The following is a 22978-nucleotide window of genomic DNA, read 5'->3' on the forward strand; positions in this document are numbered from 1 at the left end:
GTGGCTTAGTGACTCGCCTCAATCCGGGTGGCGGAGGACGAATCTCAGTTGCCTCTGCATCTGAGACCATCAATCCGCGCATCTTATCACGTGGCTTGTTGAGCGTGTTACTGCTGAGAAATAGTGCGTGTGGAGGCTCACGCCTCCATGCACAACTCACCACGCGTCCCACCGAGAGCGAGAACCACATTATAGCGACCACGAGGAGGTTAACCCAGCATGACTCCATCCTAGCAACCAGGCCAATCTGGTTGCTTAGGAAGCCTGACTGGAGCCACTCAGCACGCCCAGGATTTAAACTTGCGACTCCAGTGGTGATAGTCAGCGTCTTTACTCGCTGAGCTACCCAGGCCCTCCGAAATGGCCATTTTTAAGTGTTACTCTTACATTTATAGTTTCTATTAATAAAATATGCCTTGTATATACCTTTTATATAATAATAGCCTAATAATAATAATAATAATAATTACTATTATTATTATTATACAATTATTATTTAAAACAAATTTATTTTATTATTTTTTTTATTACCAGATGAAGCTGAATTTGTAGGCTACATTAACTGTGGAATATGTTGTTAACTTTGGTTTCTCTTGGTATTTCAGATATTAATATCTGCATGAAACAGATTTTTTGTTTGTCTGTTCATGTATAACAACATTATTCTGAAGGCAGGAGGTGTCAAGCTAAATGTGAAAATGTAAAACACACATTTTTGCAGTGAATAATAAATACAAATTCAAACATTAAAGTAAATTAAAATTAAATCAATATAGCCTACAAACAGGTGAAAGTCCCGTAAATCTATCAGGAATTTTTACGATAGGACACCATTATGTAGTTAAATAATAATAATAATAATAATAATAATAATAATAATAATGTTACATTTATATAGCACCTTACCAGTTCAAGAACACTTAATATTTTCAAATTTTGCACAGTTTAAAGAAGAAGAAGAAGAAAAAAGATTGAGTTTCAGTTCCTTTGTTTTAAATAAGGAGGAATATTCCGAATAGATGAATACTATATGGAGCATTTTAACCTTTATGGAGCATTTTAACTTTTTTCTTTTTTGGAATAAAGTCTTAACCAGATTATTTCCTTAATTGCTCATGTAAATATAAAGGTGGTCAACTTTAGAGACGGCTAGACGAGCTCCAACGTGAAATCACTTCAGGTCAGTAATTTAACATCGCGCTCAGGTTTAGGCTATAAATAAATACATGGGAATGACGTGTGAATCATGTGATACATTAACAAAGACGTTTAAAGAAGTGGAAAGTGTATATGATGTAATATCTTAATTAATGTTACACTTGACAAGCTCCAGACATGCACAATTAACAGAGACCACAAATGGTGTCAAGACTGCGCCTATCTGATCTGAAATCAAACAGTGCACATTTTCATTCATAAGGTTTACACTTTAGAAATATTGGCTGCTCAGATTCATAAATTTGTTGTAATTTTGGATATGTTTATTTAAAATGTCGCTTTATCCTTGTGCTTTTTGAATAATCAGTCATACAAATATTTTTTTTATATTATTCGGATGAATCCATTATTAACTTCCAAAAAAAATAAATAAAAAAAAATCTACAATTATAGCGAACATAATTTATAAACATTTATCTGTATGATTTTATTTCACCTTCGCCTATTATATTAGCATTGGTTAGTCTCCAGTTTTTCTTAATGTAATTTTTTTTGCTCATATATTACACTTAATATCACCTGTTTCATAACCAGACTGATCTCACTGTGAATTCGATGACAGTAGGTCGAAAGTTCTACAGCTGAAATCTGTTTGTTCTTACCTAAATTTAAAGCACTGCCCCAAGTGGCCGAAGCTGGAAGTGTTGTTGAACGCATGGGCACATTTGTATTCCAGTTCCCAAGTGAAATGTCCAAAGAGTGGTACGAAAAGTGAGTGGTAAAGCAAGATGTTTTTAGTTGTAAATGGTGTAATACAGAGAAGAGGAATGCCTATTTTATTAATTATATTTCCCAACCAAAACCCCAACCCTTAAGCTAGCCGTCAGTGAAAGTAATTTTAGAATGTTAAAATGCCTTCATAATCTTTCATCAGAATATAATAACTTGCTCCATCTCTTAAATGGCTTTCATATTTTTCAAGCCATGCTATCCAACCACCTGTCATATAAAGTTCAATTTTCACCATCCAGCCAATTTCGGATGAAGTTCTGTCTTGCATTTTTGTTTTTTTTCTTCAAAATCTTGTTTTATTTAAAAAGTCGTCATATCATGGATGTAAATGCTGTAGGCTGAGAATGCTGTTTCAGGTTTACATTAACTTATTGAGTCCCTATAGAAGGCCCTTCATTCCTTATTGGAAATGTAAAGCAGATGTGAAGAACTCTGGGAAGTGTTTATCAGTGGTAATTAGATCACACTCATGCTAATGATATGAGCAGATGGCTGATCACGGCAGGTATGTAGAGGAGATGTAGCAGAGATAGAGGGAGAGTATGAAATGGTGGCGCACAACCCTTCAGCTCTTGTCTGCTGTCATATGCCATTACACTCTTTTATTTGTCTGCATTCCTTATACAACACTTACTTGACTGTCAGAATAGAATAACAAAAAATAAAACTTACCATTCCATACCAGTTAAAAAAAAAATATCAGAGTTACTGCAGTTGAGTATAATCACCGCCATCAAGAAAAAAATAAATTAAACCTAATTATAGAGAGATTCCAAAAGCTTCTGTTATTTTTGCTGGAGATCTCCTTCAATCTCCATCATATTATTGTATTATGATTTTACAGTAGAAACAATAACTGTAGTAAAATGATGGTTACTGTGGTAAATCTTTTAAGGGTAATCATGTAAATTACTGCCTTACTCTTTACCCTTTTTACTATTTACTACAATATTTGAACTGGTGTTTTTGGTATGTGTCTGTGGATTTGAGGGAGTGGTCAAGCACCTGTCTGGGGAGAGAAAAAGCGGTAAGAACATACACCTGAGATGAATTGTGACTAATTACAGTTTCTATGTTCACAGTGAGAGTTGAGGTAGATAAAAGACGGTCCAGTCCACCAAAAGAGCGAGAGCGGTTTCAGAGAGAGTGTTTATGCTGAAAAGCAAGATCCTGTGTGTTTATGCTGAAAAGCAGTATTTTGGTTTCATTTATGCTGAAAAGCGATTTCTGTTTTGTTTGTAATAAACCTGACTCACGTGGACTGTGGAAACCGGCTCCTGCTTCCTCCTTTTTCTGCTCCAAACACAAACCTTTGCTACAGTGTCATTTGGTGAAAACGACGATAAGATGTCCATCTTTTCCTTTAAAGATTTAGTTTTGAGAGTCACCATCATTGTGGTTTGTGTGTGGAATATTAAGAACCATATATGCCGATATGACATTTTCAAACATTCATAGCAGTAGTTTCTTATGAAGTATTATTTAAGGGATAATATATAGTCAGCTGGTTGTTATCACAAAATAAACCCCGACAGGAAGATCGGGGTATTACCCTGAAGGGGTTTATTTTGCGATAACAATCGGCTCACTATATATTATCCTGCGTACTGTACAGCTACCCAACTAAATAAATAAATAGATGGACATACAAGATTGATTCACGCCAAAATTATGTGAGAAGAAATAAATCACTGAACAGCTGAAATACAACTCAAGTTTGTGGTGGATTTCTGTTGGTGTTAATTTTTTAATTAATGAACGTCTACAAGACTACTTGGGAATAAATAAATAAATGCATATGAGAGATCAAACTGAGTTGAAATTATTTTATTAGCTTAATTGTAGAGATTGTACAGTGATCTGAGAAGCAGGATAGATGGCTCGCAAATTCGCAAAACCTGGATTAGTGGTCTGAAATGTGGATGTGCGGTTGTTACTCTAAGATATCAGACTGCTAGATGCCGCCATTGACCAATCATAATTGACTATTCCAGAGAGCTGTGTTATAAATCAATATAATAAATCAATATCACATGAGCAAGAGTGGCCGTATATCAGCAAAGCTGTGATTCTGCCATAGGCATGAGGCCGCAGGTAATCACAGCCATGCTGATATGTGGACAAAACAGCACAATTGCAAGTGTTATATTCCTTTTAAACATTTCAAAGGACATGTAAATAAATGAGAAAACACAGGGAGCATCTCAAACCTTCTTGTGTGTGGAACTACTTTCCACACACTTTACTTTTTAAATAGCAATGACGGATTGGGCTGTTTCTAACAACTTATTTGAGGAACAAGGATGTGTGTGTGTATGTGTGTGTGTGTGTGTGTGTGTGTGTGTGTGTGTGTGTGTGTGTGTGATAGAGAGAGAGAGAAAGAGAGAGAGAGAGAGATTAAGCATGTGTGATTACCTGCTTCTGTTGCGACTCCCAAGTCTCTATTCCTTAGCTGTAGTGTGGTAGTAATCCGATCTGAGTGATCATGGAGTGATGCTGGCCATCGGATGTGCTATCTGGAAGATGGTGCAGAGGTGGTACAGTTTAAAAACAAGCAGCAATACCAAACATTTTAGATAATGTAGCAATTCGATAAACATTGAAACACTTCTCCACGCATTCTCTCTGTCCTACTCTCTTTAATTACTATCTTTTTAGCCTGGAAGAAAAAAATAATAAAGGACAGGGAATGAATACACCACATGTATGAGTTTGTCCAGAATGTTTTTTCGATTTCACAGCGCAACTAGACCCGCCTTTCCGAGATTCTTATTGGTCAATGCATGCCTATATCATAGTGCGTTGTAGCAAATGTTTTGTTTGCATGATGGAGTGTCACTATTGCGAACCCTAGCGCTTTCCCTCTCCGTCCATCCGAAGCACCATCCCCATTGAAATCAATGCATTTGCAGCGTTCTCTGACACAGCGTAAACTCTGGTGTGTAGGCGCACAAATCCTACGAGAATATCATTTATGTTAAGCGTTTTGTTGTCTGAGAAAAAAAACATGGAGAATGACATTTTCATTCTAGTATATTTCTTGGGGAACTCTTATTTTGAAAGCGACACAGGAACCGAACTCTCCTCCGGCATGTTGAAAGTTTATGTGTCCTCCCAAGTCAAAACTGTGGATTCAGATAGGGACCCTGAGCATGTGTAATTACTCCGTCTGTTGCAACTCTCAGCTGTGACAGACAGTAATGCTCTCTGCTCTCTTTCTGAGCTGTAGTGTAGCAGTAATCCCAGCGATTATGGAATGAGAGACAAGCCGATGACTTCAATGATACACGATTGCTGACTGATGACGCAGTCTCTCTAAACATTAACTCGACTCTCTCATAACGCGTACAAGGTGGTCTTTTGTCGCCACCTGCTGGCTAAAATATTAAATGTCACAGGGATGAATGAAAGTCCCCACATAAAGCTGCTCTTACACATCTGCACTGGTCTTACACTTTAGTTTGGAACACCACAAACTCAAGCAGAGTGATACAAACAGTGACGCTGATATGACTCTTTTATCAGCAATCCTGGAAAGGCTCGCCCAATCAGATTTGAAAACTGGAACCAGCTGTTGTATAATACAGTTTATTGACATAAATCAGTGTTGTATTGCATAAATACATTTGGAATAGTAACTACATTTGTTCACTGATGTTTCCTTACTTGGATAGGATAGGAGACAGCCTTTGTATGTTTGATAGGAGGATAGCTTAAAAGGAGGATGGCTTAAATTTGATGCCTGCATATTGTATTGATTTGAAATTCTCTTTGTTGACTGGTTGGTTTAAAAGTCGTACATTAGTCATAAAAGTCAAGTCATGCAATATTTTTGCCATATCGTGTGAATTGTTATGAGTTGTCAGAAGACTATGTTGGCAACTGCTGGCTGTTGACTACTTTTATGGTCATTTTGGGTATAAAGCTTTAAAGTGAGTCTCTATTACAGGTTTTTACAATCATTTTTAACATTTCTCAGTACTGATAACACAATTTCAAAACTCTTCATACTAGCAGCACAACATCATGTGGACTAAACTGTGGATCAGTTTTCATTGCTTTAATGCAAAATTGCTTTAAAACATCAACATTTAGAAACATCATTGGTAGGAGAGCAACTGTGGATTTTCATGGCCAGAGGGAAGGTAACATTACAATGTGTGCAGCAATATCATCTCATTGGTCCAATTAGATAAACTCCTCATCGGCCCTTTCAGTACCCAGTGACTAATCTTGTTCCTTAATGACCTGGATGCCAGGCTGTTGCAAGAGGAGGAGAGAGATAAAAGGTTACTAAATATGCCAACCTTTATGATTGTTCAGGACAATGTTGCTTTTTACTACTCCCTGCTAGTCAAAGTACAGTTTAAAGCCCATACTGGGGTGGTTTCACTATTATGCAAGCATATTCTAGCTAGAGGAAATCCCATTGAGGAATTCTTCTCCTCATGGAAGTGTAAGGTTTACAACCATCACCAATATGACCAAATGTCTTCTAAATGCTATGCCAGCTGGATGCCAAGGATGGATCAGTCATCCTAAATGATTCTAGGCGAGAGGCAAATGAGGACATATGGTGTGATGTGGACGAGAACATGTGGACAAATGTAGAAGACATTATTTTATTATTATAATTACTGCTTTTTTATGTGTTACTGATTTTATGTGTCTGTAACAGTTCGGGAACGGAGGATGCAGGAACCGGAGTAACAAACAACAAAACTTTAATCAAACAGAACATCAAACTGAAAACACAGCAACATAAACACACACAGAGCGGCCGCATGTGTCTCTCTCTCTCTCTCTCTCTCTCTCTTGCATCCCCAGCACTTCCCTTATCTCCCTCCTGCTGATTAGGCAACTCAGCGCTGGGCGTGTATCCTCATGGCCTGGCCACACCCTCCTCCTCATCACACTCCTCCACCGCCCGATTCAGGCCAGGGTGCCATCTGGACTGGCTTACTCCTCCCCCACCCCCCCCATCTCTGGAGGGGAGACGCTGCCCTTCCAGCCATTCTGCCACCCGATGGTCCTCCAGAATCTGAGAGAGACGAGGGGAGGGAGGGGGAGAGAGAAAGAGCAACTGAGAGAGACAGAGAGAGAGAGAGAGAGAAAGAAACGCTCTTTATCAGCTCCCGCAGGCACGCCCACACTCTCCTCAGCCCCTTCTCCCCCCAACAGCGGACTACAGCCGCTCCTCCATCCCCTGGTGGACGGCAGCGGTTCCTCCACCTCCCAGCTGATGGCAGCGAGTCCTCTGTCCACTGCCAGACAGCAACGGCTCCTCCGCATCCTGGCAGACAGCAGCGGTTCCTCCGGCTCCTGGCAGACAGCAGCGACTACTCTGTCCCCTGGCGGATGGCAATGGCTCCTCCATCTCCTGGCGGATGGCAGCAGTGAGTTCTTCCGGACAGCGTGTCCTTCCTCCTTTCCTGGGTTTCGGCACCAGTGTAACAGTTCGAGAAAGGAGGATGCGGGAACCGGAGTAACAAACAACAAAACTTTAATCAAACAGAACATCAAATTGAAAACACAGCAACATAAACACACACTCAGAGCGGCCATTTGTCTCTCTCTCTCTCTCTCTCTCTCTCTCTCTCTCTCTTCCTGTATCTGCCTCCCGCTGATGGCAACTCAGCGCTGGGCGTGTATCCTCAAGGCCCGGCCACACCCTCCACCTCGTCACAGTGTCATTCTTGCTTTGTAACAGAATATTGGTGTATATTATCAAGCATACCTTAAAGCCAAAATAAAACATCTTGGTACTCAGTGTTGGGCAGATTACTTCTAAAATGTAATCTGGTACTGCTCACAAATCATATGATTAAAATTGTATTTGGTAAAATACACTTAAAAGACACTTTAGGTAATCTAATCTGATTGCTTTTGGATAATTTATGGCATGTTTAACTAAATCTAATCATTAATTTTAAATGTATTAAGCACCTATTATCTCTCATCTTCATTTAACATTAGAAACTTGCTATTTGTAAGAATAAGAATTTGTCCTAGGACCTGTGAATTTTAGTAGTTCCCTAGTTGTTATTATTGAGAAATTTGTGAAAATTATTGTAGAAAAAGCTGTAAGTGCCATTGAATGAAAACCAAAGATCGATAAAATATTTCTCCTTTTGTGATCTGCTGAAAGAGAAAGTCATATGTTTTTGGACTGAGTAAATCATGACAAGATTTTACATTTGTGGGGTGAAGTATTCCTTTAAAGTAATGTTCCAGGTCCAATACAAATTGAACTCTATTGGCAGCATCTGTGACCTGCTGTTGATTAGCTCATTAAATTTAAATCGTACCTCAGTTTGTAAAAACAAAATCTAACTTAGAGGAATGCACTGACAATGTAGGTTTAAAGGACAAATAAATAAAAATGTAAATATATGGTTTTGTCTGGATTTGTGAGCGTTCTGGCATTTGGCCTATGATCCATCGCAGGTTCACACTGCATCAGGTTCAGCATGTCAACTGCCAAAAAAAATAAAAATAAAAAAATCAAGATCAATTACATCTTTAAGAATCGGCGTTTGATACTAAGAGAGATGTCATGCCTTGAGGCAATTTTGGTAATATTTTTATATGACCTCAGGAGATGGCATTTTGGTACTGTGTGAGATAAAAGAGTTGACAAATTAATGTAAATTATTATTGAACTTAATCTAAGATGTATGTTAGATCAACATGTGTTTGTATTACAACATAGTTTTAATATGTGATTTGTTTTTATTGAAATTTTTAGTTTTGGTACTTAAAATAGATTAAGACTAAGTAATTATACTATGTACAATTGTTAACTTTCTGTTTTAGTTGTATTATGATTATTATGATTATTATTATTATTATTATTAATGTTAACATTAATATAAATAAAGCAGTGGTTATTATATTTTAATAATAATAATACTATTATTATTACTGGAGATTATTTTTATTACTATTTTTGGAGATGGCCAGGTCAGTAGTGCATTAGCTCTTTTGTGTAGTAGTTTAGTGTGAAAGTACAACCAACCATTGTCAACTGACAAAATAACTCATCAATTAATTTTCAGTTGGCAATGCAAAATTAGTTTGTGCTATTCAAGTAAAGAATAATCACTGATCATCCCAAGAGTCCCAGTTTTGAAAAAACAAGCAAACAAAAAACACTCATTACGGCCATGCTTGTGATTTGTTCATTCTTTTCCCTTCCCTCCTGAGTGTTTTGTCTGATATGACAATATCTTGAGTTGTTGGTGTGAAAGGCTGTATGTCCAATCAAACTCTGTGATATTTTGGCATAAATGCATCTGTCACTTGGTTTAAGATGGCTAAATTAGGCAGATGCCTATATGGACAGTTTGCACAGTATTTCCACATCCCCATATACCAGGGGTTCTCAACGGGGACGGGGGAAGCAAGGCGCAAGACGCGGAAACCATTTGAATTCGGCACAGAATTCTACATGACCACCCTTGAATTTACTATTGTAGCACTAACTGTACTTTAGGCAGAAATAGATTCATAATACATATTATTATATCACTACTTCAGCTCTATTAAATTTGTCATAGGCTACATTAGGGGAGTGAGGGAATAAAAAAAAATTTGTTACAACTTTTAAATGTTTATATTTTGTATTTATTGTTTTTACATGTGTTTAGAGTAGGCCTACTGTTTGTAATTACATAAATCTCTTAATTTGTTTTATAGAAATCATGTGACATCTAACCACATTAGTGAAGAAGATCCATGCTTCCATGTGCTTACTATGGTCTTGTTACAAATACCACTGTTAAAACTATAAATAAATACATTTACATTTTCATAAGGGCAAATGCAAAATACACTATTTTTTTTTTTTTTTTTTTTAGATGAAATAGAAATGTGTAAATCCTAAAAAAAATAAAATAGAAATAATAATAATAATAATAATAATAATAAAAATAAAAAAATAAAAAAAAATAGGCTAAAATATTTTTGTTTGTGTGTAAGAACATATAACTGATTTTGTTTGCCTTCAGAAATTCCAAGATGACTCATTTGAATCAATAAGAACCTGATGAAAGGAGTTCCAACTCAGTCACTCAGTCTGTTAGAATAATCTAGACATAAATTAGGTGATAACTTTTTACTTTTTACAGATGTTATAGATAACCTTACTGTTGTTGATACCAGTAAATTTACATCTACATCCAACTCAAAATCAGTGCTGTAATGTAGAATGAGCATTTCAGTGGGACAAAATATGCAATATATTGGTATTTTCACTTATTTTTGAAATATAACAACAATACCACTTTTATTATTAGTTTCTGTCTTCGCTGAGACATAGCATTGGATCATTTACTCAAGCAAGCTCATAGACAAGTAGACAATGGCTCACTGGCTCACTTTAAAGAAAACAGCCAAAGGTAAGAGCTGTTATAGAGTTTGTAGCTACTTGGGGCTTACAGAAGCCATTATTGGAGCAGACATGAGACATTTGTCTTTATTGTCTTACAGAGATCATATTTCACTTTGTGAGGCGAGTCAGTCTCCCTCCACTCTCAAGATACTTATATATCTGTATATTTTTCAATATTTTGCAATATAATTTCAATATATTTATTATATACATATAATCAACAACTCTAAATCAATAGTTTTAGATTTTTCTATATTTTTTCATTCGAATACGTCATTTGCAGTGCTAAATGGGATTGCAGCTGTACATTTGACTTTTTGTTTAATATTTTTTGCTTCAAATCAAAGTTTGTAATGTTGTGATTCACCTTGGAGTTGGTTAATTTAGTTTATGGCTTCCATCCTTATGGAAAAAAAAGAATAGGAAAAATACTTCCTGGGTGGGCACTGTTGCACCCAATGACAGTTGGACTGTCAGCACGCAGTCCAATAATGACAGCACGCAGTCCAATAATGAAGTCGTGTCTCTAAATTCATTCCCTTTAAACACAGCTGCTACAGCCATCAAAACTGCTAATGTAAAAAATCAACTTAGTTCAACAATACATTTTCGGACAATTAGTGTCAGACATCAATTTACCTGCTGTGAGCAATGTTCTCATCAATAGACTTAATCCATAAGTCTCAGTTTTCTAATGATGACCATGAGAGTTTTGTTCAATACAAGGTTATAGAAATTCGTGAGGGGTGAGGAAAATCTAAGGGTTTGTCCCCTTTGTTAAAATAGCAAAAAGGCTGTAGTTATCTCACAGCCATGGACATACATGCTAGTCAGTTGCAGGTGGTATTGGGGGGAGGGACACAAGCTTCAAAGCTAACAGACTACAATCTACAACACTTTTGACTGTATGTGGTAAACTAATCTTTCAGACAACCCACAAGTTGATTTTGAAAATATTTTGTAGATCCTTAGAAAATACTCTGTTCCCTATCTGTAACTCACTCGACGTTGTGTCGATGTAGTGACACTAGGGGTCACTCTTGGGAGCCCCAAACACCTCTGCTTTTTTGATAAAAGGCCAATGAGAATTGGCGAGTGGAATTTGCATGCCAATCCACCGGACATACGGGTATAAAAGGAGCTGGTATGCAACCACTCATTCAGATTTTCTCTTCGGAGCCGAGCGGTTGTATTGAATGCACTGAATTCAATTCCCTCCAAAGACGCACCTCAAAACTGCTGGATTTTCTCCCCCTCTGCACCCGTGGAGTGCAGAGAATGCCCCTGGGCTCTTCGGCAGAGTGGAAATAAGAGAGTATATTCTAAAAGAGTATATTTTCATTCACAAAAAGAGCGGTACACTCGGAACGTCTTTTTAAAGATGACTTTCCGTTTGTGTGTTATTCCTGGTTACAGTCATTATCTCTCCGCTTCTGACAGCCACGATCGCTGTCTTACATGTCTGGGCACTGCCCACGTGGAGACATCATTTTAGGATGAGTCATGTTCTCATTGCAAGAACAAGACCATGGCAACGTTGCGGTCGCGGCTTGCTTTCGTAAGAAAGCACCACCGGCTCTTCTCGGCTCTTCATATATATATATATATATATATATATATATATATATTTTATTCTTTTTTTTTATTATTTATTTATTTTTTTTTGTATTCCCAGCATACCAGCAAATTACCTGAAATGCAGAAGGCCTTCTGGATTCTGATAATTGAACTCATTATGTTTCTTCTTTTGTAAGGTTACACCACTCTACTGCTTAATTCTCTGATTATACCGTATGAACGAGAGGGCTCTTAATCAACTAATCTATTAGCTATTAGGTTGATTTGGCGAGGGGGGGTATTTAACCACTGAAAGGGTCCTTGACTATGTAGTATCAGTGGAGTTTGAGATGAGAAATAATTACTGATTGCAGTAATCAGCCATCTTTCACAGCTAAACAGAGTGAGCGCTTACTCATCAGTGATGCCTCGGGTGAAGAAGGCCTTGGAAAAGTAGCATCATCCCTTCGGTTTCAAGTGCAGCCCTCAGACTCTCTCTCTTGGTGAAATTTATTGGTTAAAATTGAGTTAAGGAATAGCTTTGTGGGATTAACAGACCAAAATATAGGTAGTTGTTCACTAAAAATCTTTCCCTAGATGTGTCATGACAGGTTTGTAAATTACTTTGGTCACGAGACGTGAAAACCAATGAGGTTTGTGTCACTGACATCCAACCTGCACCATAGACACCGTATATGATTAAAGAGCTATGGCAGAAAGATTTTTTTTCTTTTTTTTTTTTTTTTTTAATGGGTGTTGAAATAACGGAAAATGTATAGAAAATAAATACAAACTGTTTCACAGACATAACTAACCAGCCTGGGCCTCATATCCCAAAAACACATCTAATTAGATCATAGAATCCATCATATAATTCATCTCAGTTTTGCAGCCCATTTCCCAAAGCTGTAACTTAAGTAGTACTTAAAAAATGGTTGTAGATTTACGGTGCTCTGAAGTAATCATTGAGCACCAAGAGCATTGTAAGGAGACAGTTACCTGCAGGTCAATCTTAAAATTACACTTAATCAGGGTTGGGTGGATTACTTAAAGAATATATTCTGGGCTGATTACTAAATACTCTCTCTAAAATGTATTCTCACACAGCCTCCCAAATTTTACAGTAGTTATTTACACAAGGTTTTTCTGTCTTCGTTTGGGCTCTGATCCACTGCAAGTCCTTTTCCCTCTTTCATTCGTTGCAGTACTTTCTCCCATATTTTACCTAGTCATATTATTGTCATTAATAACTGTTATTTCTCAAAGGTTCTTCATTCCGCAAGTTTCCGATGTGGACGTGATTTACCAAATGCTATCGAGAGCCGTCTTTACACCATCTTTAAATATATTTACACAGCAACAATCATAATGTAAAATAGCAATGTAATAAACACTGTATAATGTGCACGAATGTTATATTTGTGAAACAAAAACATTGCTGGCTCTATTGATGCTGATGCACAGCTAAAAGCGTGCAGATTGATAAGACAACGGTGTGGTTGCCAGATCAATATACATGAATAAGATGTTGTATTTTCATTCTTTAGTGCCTGGCATCAAACCTTTTGGTGACAGCAGTCCATTTTTAAAGTATCCCAAAGTTGTGGTAACCAGCGATTCTAAGATTTTAACCCATGATTGTGTTTTGAAATGAGCCCAATTTGGCATGAAACCTTGGCAACTCTGCAGTCACGTGCTGCTGCTGATCTGGGGAAGAGAGAGTGAGAGTGTGCAGCTGGCATCTGCACTGTTTATCACTTGATTGACAAGAAATTTTGTGGTCATTATTAGAGTTGTATTCTAAAAGTTTTCTAACAACATTTTATAAAGTAACTGTATTCTGAATAAAGTGCTTGAAAATGTAACAGGAGCTGAATACAGTTACTTCATTTTTGTCTTCTGAATACGTAACGCCGTAACATATTCTGTTACAGCCCAACCCTGCACTTAATACACTTAATACAATTTAATGCAGTTAATGTTGAGATAATTAAACTTTATGCAGAACACAATGTGAAATTCAATATCAGCTACTTTTAAGTTATATTTATTTGTATATTAATCTACTGTTAATAATAATAATAATAAATAAATGCATTAAATAGATAAATGGACTAATAAATAAATAAATTACACTGAGTTGTGTGGATGGCCATGTAGATGGTGACAACAAAGGTTACAATAAACCAGGAATAGGCTATATTGCACATGTCTTGGCTCATCATCTTCGTCTCTTTTCCTCTCTTACACCCAAAGGCACTCAATGTTGTGCAACATTGACCGTTATCACTTTGGGGAGCAAAGAGCAGACTGCTTGATTATTGAATGTCCCTAAAGCGCAGCTTCCAGCCTCCTACTTTACACTTCGCTGGCAACACGGTGAACCTTGTTATATTCAATATATGTGCTTGATCAGTGTCAGAATCATTCACAGGGCCTCTGTGGCTAACTGCTGTTTATTATCCATTAACCTATGTCTTTACTGACCCTGGAAGCAATTGCACCTTGACCTACAGAATTTGTGAAAACTAAACATTGCAAACTCAAATCTGATGAACAAAGCTATGATTATCATTATATATAATGATTATTCTGCAAAAAATGATCACAAAACTACATTTAATTATGTAATTATTTGGGTTGATTGTTTAAGAAAAGGCAGATGCTATTTGCACCCTGGTGAAAATAATGGTATATGCTATTTACACCCCAGTGCAAAAAGTGGCAGATATTATTTGCACCCCAGCCCTAGTGCAAATAATGGTAGATACTAATTGCACACTGGTGCAAATAGTGTCAGATTCTATTTGCACGCATATTTAAATACTAACATACAGTATATGGGCATCACTGCAGTGTTTATTGTGTTTATCCCACAGATATACTACATTAACCCCTACCCCTAAACCTAACCTTAACCTTACCTTAGAAAATATATCCTTGGTTTTACTACAGTAACCATAGTTTCACGTGGGAGCAAGCATGATCAACAGACCCAGCCTCTGGATCAAACCCTTCACTGCACTCCCCGACTTTCACCGTGACCAAATCACTGCGATTAAATCAACATTTATATTCATTTTTATCTATTATTTTAAGTAGTATTAAAGGAAATATTAAGAGTTGAACCACTGTCGCTAGGACAACACTACACATTTACACACCATCTTTACACCCCATGCCACTGCAGCAACATCTATTGGTTAGTTTGTCATATATTTATGTGGTTCCACCAGACTATTGGTGTGCAGATAGCTACACACTCCGTTAAGAAATTATATGTAAACATTTCCCAGCGAAATACATTAAAAATATTTATTAAGTTATGCACACATATAATGAAGTTACAATGGCAAGTGACACTACACTGTCACATTTCAGCACTTCAACAGCGACTCTCTTAAGTAGCACTTAAAGCGCATCCTTGCACTCTCATGTTAAGTGAGCTTTTGGAAAATCATGAAAAACATAACGAACGTTTGTAAAATTGCTTGTCAAAACTGCTCTTAATTGATCAACCGTTTTGGAAAACAAGGCCCTGATCTCATTATTATTCATAGCTATTTGTACTTAACATTTAAAATACATGCTGAAACACAATATTGTACATACAATTCGTACTGACAGTATCTAAAATGTGAACGTTTTTTTATGTATTAACAGTTTAAAAGAGTAAAAACCTTTCAAAAATCTTTTTAAATATACATTTCAGAATCAGAATCAGAATGAGCTTTATTGCCAAGTATGCTTACACATACAAGGAATTTGTCTTGGTGACAGCTTCCAGTGCACAAACAATACAACAACAAGACAGAGATAATAATATATATATTTTTTTTTAATAAAAATAAAAAGTTAATAGAAAATATAAGTATATATAGAAATACATAATAAGACAACAAATACAAATCTGTTATATACAGATGCAAGGGAATGTATGGCAGAAGAGGTAGGGTATGTTGGATAAATATAAATAGACTAAGCTGTGTATTGCACATAATTATTGCTCAATGGGGCAGTTTTAACTGTTCATGAGGTGGATAGCCTGAGGGAAAAAAACTGTTCCTGTGCCAGATGGTTCTGGTGCTCAGTGCTCTGTAGTGCCGGCCAGAAGGCAACTGTTCAAAAAGGTAGTGGGCTGGGTGAGTGGGGTCCAAAGTGATTTTTCCAGCCCTTTTCCTCACTCTGGAAGTGTACAGTTCTTGAAGGGAGGGCAGGGGGCAACCAATAATCCTCTCAGCAGTCCGAACTGTCCTTTGTAGTCTTCTGATGTCTGATTTTGTAGCTGAATCAAACCAGACAGTTATTGAAGTGCAGAGGACAGACTCAATGACTACTGAATAGAACTGTATCAGCAGCGCCTGTGGCAGGCTGAACTTCCTCAGCTGGCGAAGGAAGTACAACCTCTGCTGGGCCTTTTTCCACATTGGAGTCAATGTGGGTCTCCCACTTCCGGTCCTGTGAGATGGTAGTGCCCAGAAACCTGAATGACTCCACTGCTGCCACAATGCTGTTTAGAATGGTGAGCAAATTCAACCTCCCTTCTGTATACAGACTCATCATCATCCTGGATGAGGCCGATGACAGTAGTGTCTGCAAACTTCAGGAGCTTGACAGAGGGGTCCTTGGCAAAGTGTAGTGGGGAGAGCATACATCACTGGGGGGTACCAGTGCTGATTGTACATGTGCTGGAACTGAATTTCCCCTGTCTCACTAGCTGCTGCCTGTCCGTCAGCTAGGGATCCACTGACAGATAGATGTGGGAACAGAGAGTTGGTGTAATTTAGTCCAGAGAATAGTTGGGATGATGGGTGTTGAAAGCCAAACTGAAGTCCACAAAAAGGATCCTTGCATATGTCCCTGGTCTGTCCAGATGTTGCAGGATATGATGCAAACCCATGTTGACTGCATCATCCACAGACCTGTTTGCTCTATAAGCAAATTGAAGGGGATCTAGAAAGGGTCCAGTGATGTCCTTCAGGTGGACTAACACCGGTGTCTCAAATGAGTTCATGACCACAGACATCAGAGACGGGTCTGTAGTCATTAAGTCCTGTGATTTTGGGTTTCTTTGGGACAGGGATGATGGTGGAGCGTTTGACGCAGCAGGGAACTTCACACTGCTCCAGTGATCTATTGATGATCTGTGTAAAGATTGGGGCCAGCTGGTCAGCACAGGATTTTAGACAAATGGGTGAAACACCATCTGGGCCCTGTGCTTTCCTTGTCTTTTGTTTCCGGACGACACGGCACACCTCCTCTTCACAGATTTTAAGTGCAGGTTAAGTAGCAGGAGGGGGAGGAGGGGGGTTGCAGGAGGTGTTGATGTTTGTGTGAAGTGAAGGTCAGAGCGGGTGTGGGGTGTGAGACTGGGCCTTTCAAATCTACAGTAAAACATATTCATGTAATCAGCCAGTTGTTGGTTCCCTACAGTGTTGGGGGATGGTGTCTTGAAGTTAGTAAAGTCTTTTAGGCCTCTCCACACTGATGCAGGGTCATTAGCTGAAAACTTGTTTTCTGTTTGTTTCTATAGTTAATTTTTTTTCTACATTATAAATATTTTAGATCCCTTAACCCTACCCCTACTACTAAACCTAATCACTTTTCCAAAATATTAGAAGTAACAGGTGAATAAATGTACAGTAACAATTATTTTGATAATGCTGTATATAGTTTTTTGTGCAGCATGCATCATATGGTCATTGGGTATGCTGACAGAGACTGAGACCAGTCGTATGGAAAACAGCTGCATGATAAGAAATTTCTCCTTTTGAGTTCCAAAACAAAATATTTGCTTTGGAACAACATGCAAGTGAGTAAATAATTAAAAATATGAATTTTTGTCTATTGAATTATTTCTTAAATCATCTTCCTTTTTTAAACTGTCCTGACAGTGTGAAAAAGCAAAGCTAAAAACCGCAGTGATAGGGTGACCGTCGATGACACATGCCAAGGTAGTGCTGCCGCTGTGGGTGTTGGGGTCTGTGTAATTAATCCCATTGCGCCAGTGTGACACCACTGGAAACATCCCTGCCTGGGCTTGGACAGCATCATCATGGAGATGACAGCTGCTCCTCCATGCAAATGCTGCTCATCCCCCGAATGAAGGAGCCAAGTCAACACTGAAGACCTAGCTCCTCCGTACTGAATTCCTCCCAAGAGAGAAACAAAGACTGCTCTTAACTCAAGACTGGGGCACGCTTTGACACCATGCTGCATTTGTGAAAACCATCTCTGAAAAGAATTTGTTAAAAAGTGTGTTTTTTCACATGCTTGGAAAATTCCTTCATCATTTTCTTACCCTCAAGACATTCCAAACCCATATGGTTTTTCTTCTTCCCTGGAATACAAAAGGAGCTGTTTTTAGGAATATCCTGGCCACTCTTTTCCGTATAATACACCTGAGTGGGGACTGGGGCTGTCAAGCTCCAAAATGAAATATATATATATATATATATATATATATATATATATATATATATATATATATATATAATCACAAAAGTTGTCCATATGAATTGTGCGCTGACTTAGTCTTCCTAAGTCAGAAATTTTGGTCTGTTCCTCATACAAAGCACAAGTTAAAAAATAAATTAAAATAAAAAATTAAAATGGAACAAATCTTTCCCACATTGAATCTCTGATATGGACTACAAAAGTCATATAGACTTCAAAAATAGGTGCATTTCATATTCATACATCGCTTTTTTTTTTATTTAAGAGCTTCAGCAGAAGAGAAGATTTTCAGTACCATTTTCAGGACATAAATGTTGGTCTGTTCCTCACACAAATATGTTGTATAGCCTCAGAAAACTTAGAGCACACCAATATTGAATATATATATATATATACTGCTTTTATAAACAATTTAATGTTGCTTTTTGTTTTGTTTTTTTTTGTTGTTTTTTTTTGGACCTCAACAGCCCCGCCACCTTTCACTTTCACGATATCACAAAAATTGACCAGGATGTTCTTTAAAATGTCTCTAGTAATTAGTTTCTCTAGTTACTTTGGAGTAACAGACTTTTTGTCCGCATAATGGTTTGCTTGTGCAAAATCTGACTTTATTACTGAGTATTACTTTTTCTTTCCTAATTTAAGTTTAGGTACTGTACTTTAATGTTCCCTTTGTTAAGGGATAAATAAGGGGTTCATTAATGAATAACACATCATTTTTAAATGTATTATAAATCATTTATATGCAGTTATGACAACATGCATATAACGGGTGACAACACAACACATTACAGTAATGAATAGAATCACAAAGTGGACTGTTGCAAAATGACAATCCCTCCTTTTAATTTCACTAATCTATTTTTGCTGCATTTTGACATAAATCATGAATTAAGGCATTTCAGGTTTTTTATTAAAATAAATATAAATATGTGTATTTGTCAGGGGTGTAAAATAATTGAGTAAATATTCTTAAAGGTGCAATATGTAAACATGTTCATGTAATATTTGCCCTTTTTTTTGCCAATGTGGGAACGGCTTGTAACGCAACTTAAAAAATGAGCCCTTCCCGGACTTCCCAGGTTGCCTTTTAAAGCCTGTAGACTGATTTTCATGGGAAAGGCGCGGGTCGCTTTTGCCGGGAAAATCCAAAGGATGTGATGTTTATGCACGCTCCCGAGAGCCTTGCCTCAGACAGTAATAGCTTATCTTCCACTATTCAACAGCATGAACAGACAGTCTGCAACATTAGGTAGCGTTATCTTAGAGATGAAATCCAGCAAACGTCCGGCTCCCAGCACAACACCGACTCCTGCATAAACTCAGAGTAAGCCAAAAAAACATTTATCTACTGAATCCTATCTGGCTAAGCGGGAACGTGATCGTGGTCGAGCGAAAAACTAGAGAGGGCATTTGATTTCTGGAGGGACCATCATTTGGTTTTGGGGATCAAAACCGACCCTGAATTGGCGTTCTTCTTATTGGACAGGTAAGCTTACATAACTGCAAAGCATGTGAAATATAGTGCCATAAGGATTGATCTGTGTAATTTTAGCTAAACTACAATAACACATGAAATGAATGCTAGACAATGTTCAAAGATAATGCAAAAAGACCCATTCATTAGTGTAACATAACTTGGATATACAGAAAATATATACATTCTATTCATATAAAACAATAGCGCATCGATATATCAAAATGACAGTTGTGATGGAATCACATCGATACTGAATTGTGTCAACATATTTATAATGTACAATCTATTTTATAAACAGCTACTGTCATCATCCACTAAATTTAGCTAACAGCTATTGATAAAGCTGGCTAGCTAGCTAACACCAACATAGGCTATCGTATAAATGCAGTCAATGTATCATGCAAAGAAAAGTGATTACTTCAAACTACAGTCTCGAATAGTCAGACCTATATCCACACTTTATTTTAGCCCTGTTCCAGCACTGGAGAGTCAAATATAATATGCAGTCTCAAAGTTTGTAGTAAAATGATCATAACTGTGTCATTTTAATTATGCTACATCATCTTTCAGCATTGTACGTTACGTCATTGTTTTGGTCGATGCTCGCTCGCTCGCATCCCTATGGAGTGTGAGCATGAGCACGAGCAACAGGTAGCTGGCTGCAGTTCACTTAACGGCCACAGGTGTCATTAATAACAAGGGTTTCTGAATCTTACATACTGCAGCTTTAAGTATTATACTTAAGTATTATGTTTGTGGATTTGTACTTTACTCAAGTGCAATTTAAACAGAATACTTTTACTTTTACTTAATTATATTTCCAAAGAAAAAAGTAGTACTTTTTAATCCTTACAATTTTATTTAGACTTGAAAAGTCTAAAAAACTAAAAAAAAAAAAAACTAAAAAAAAACTAAAAAAAGATTTTTGCAGATCATTTCCTTCCATCTTACTGAACTGAAGCCACCTTTTACTGCATCCAGTTTTTCTTTCTTTCTATATGTCTCAATGGACTGGTGCTCTGACATCACAATTTGTGAGTCCCTTCTCCAATGCAATGAATATAATACATTTTGACATACATTGCTCATCACTGTTCATCACTAATTCCAAAATTAACAGATAATCACGAATGCCCAGGCTGATCTAATGAACAATAAGTGACTGTTAGTGTCAGAGACAGTAAAAAGGTGATTTAACAAAACATTCAGATTTGATCTAATTTAAATGTCACATATTCTGCCAAAATTAATCCACGTATAATGTAAATGGCAACAATCTCCTCTCTTGTTTTCATTCTAGGGTGGAAAAAAGACACTTTTTACTTTTTAATACTTAAGTGCAATTTAATGTGATTTTAGCTAGATACTTGGACTTTTAATTGAGTAAAATTTTCACTCAGTATTCATACTTTCACCTAAGTACAATTTCTGAGTATTTTTTACACCCCTGGTATATATTAAGCATTTATAACGATCTAAGATAAAATACTCAATAAAAGTTGCCCTTTTTATGCATTTTGCTATAACTGCATAATTATTATTATTATAATTATTACTATACCCTTAACTGGATTGACCAAATTGTTGTATTGGTTTGTCACACTGGTGCCACTCTTGTGAATACATGTCACTGCCCATGCCCAAGCGGGATATTTCTGCCAGACAGAATGTGCGGCCATTACAAGGCTTCTTTGTTATCTTGCCAACTGCCCATTTCTAGCCACCAAAAGAGACATGCTCTTCCAAGAAACGGCCTGAGCAATTTGTTAAAAGAGACATGTTACTCTTGATTATTTCTTATTTGTCAGCCTTTGTTGATGCTGTCACTGCTAAAAATATAATATTTATATTGTAATAATTAAAATGTTTAATCACATAAATGACATGATATGCAAATTAATTAATCAGTTTAATGACAGATAAATAGTTTTCAAAGGCCAAACTGAAAAATATGCGATTCCCCCCCCCCCCCCCCAGTAAATATATGAATAATTTAAATTAATTAAAACTGACTTCAGGACTATCAGTAAAGGGTTCAAATTTCAACGTACGTAGTCATGTGACAAAACAACATGGCACCCATCACAGCAATGTTTGTCTTTGCAAGAAACGCCAACAAAACTAAATCTGGTAAAACATCGAATTAAGTTTTTACATTAAAACCCTAGTCAAAAGATTAGAGTCTCTAGTTTAATCCGGTATAAAATTTGAGTGACTTATCGTGAAACAGCATGCTGTTAAACACAATGACCACTATAATGCACAATAGGGCTAGTTTTTCCATATAAATCCTATATTTACTGTACATTTTCACAATTAGAATTTTTGTTTTTGCTTTCAGAGGCTTTATATGGAGTTAAGATGAAAATAAGGTGCATTTTGAACTGTTCTGAGACCAGTGCAGACAGACAGCACACTGGAGGTGAAGTCATTCACTAAATAGGGAGCATCCTATAGATTTCCTATGCAACTAAATGCATTCACTCCTAAAATCCAACCAAAAGTTCAGTTTCAGGCTGCAGTTGCTGTTTGGGCAACTCAACATGTTTGGCAGACATGGAACAATTGTGATCAGCACATAAACTCTCACTTTCAACTGCTTTTATTTCGGCAAACTTAACATGTGTAAATATTTGTATGAACCTAAAAAGATTCAACAACTAAGACATAAACTGAACAAGTTTCACAGACATGTGACTAATGGTCAGTATCTGGTGTGGCCACCAGCTGCATTAAGTACTGCAGGGCATCTCCTCCTCATGGACTGCACCAGATTTGCCAGTTCTTGCTGTGAGATGTTACCCCACTCTTCCACCAAAGTACTTGCACTTTACTTTTCTGGGGGGAATGGCCCTAGCCCTCACCCTCCGATCCAACAGGTCCCAGACGTGCCCAATGGGATTGAGATCTGGGCTCTTCGCTGGCCATGGCAGAACACTGACATTCCTGTCTTGCAGGAAATCACGCACAGAACGAGCAGTATGGCTGGTGGCATTGTCATGCTGGAGGGTCATAACAGGATGAGCCTGCATGAAGAGTACCACATGAGGGAGGAGGATGTCTTCCCTGTAACGCACAGCGTTGAGATTGCCTGCGATGAAAACAAGCTCAGTCCGATGATGCTGTGACACACCACCCCAGAC

At 37.3% G+C, this 22978-nt stretch overlaps 1 protein-coding gene across 2 annotated transcripts in view; it reads left to right on the forward strand.

The window, feature by feature from the left end:
- Nucleotides 1-22978, forward strand: part of tafa5a (TAFA chemokine like family member 5a) — a 278672-nt gene that overhangs the window by 233382 nt on the left and 22312 nt on the right. The window lies entirely within an intron of this gene.

This window comes from Myxocyprinus asiaticus, chromosome 47, assembly GCF_019703515.2.
Source record: "Myxocyprinus asiaticus isolate MX2 ecotype Aquarium Trade chromosome 47, UBuf_Myxa_2, whole genome shotgun sequence".
Classification (NCBI taxonomy): Eukaryota; Metazoa; Chordata; class Actinopteri; order Cypriniformes; family Catostomidae; genus Myxocyprinus; species Myxocyprinus asiaticus.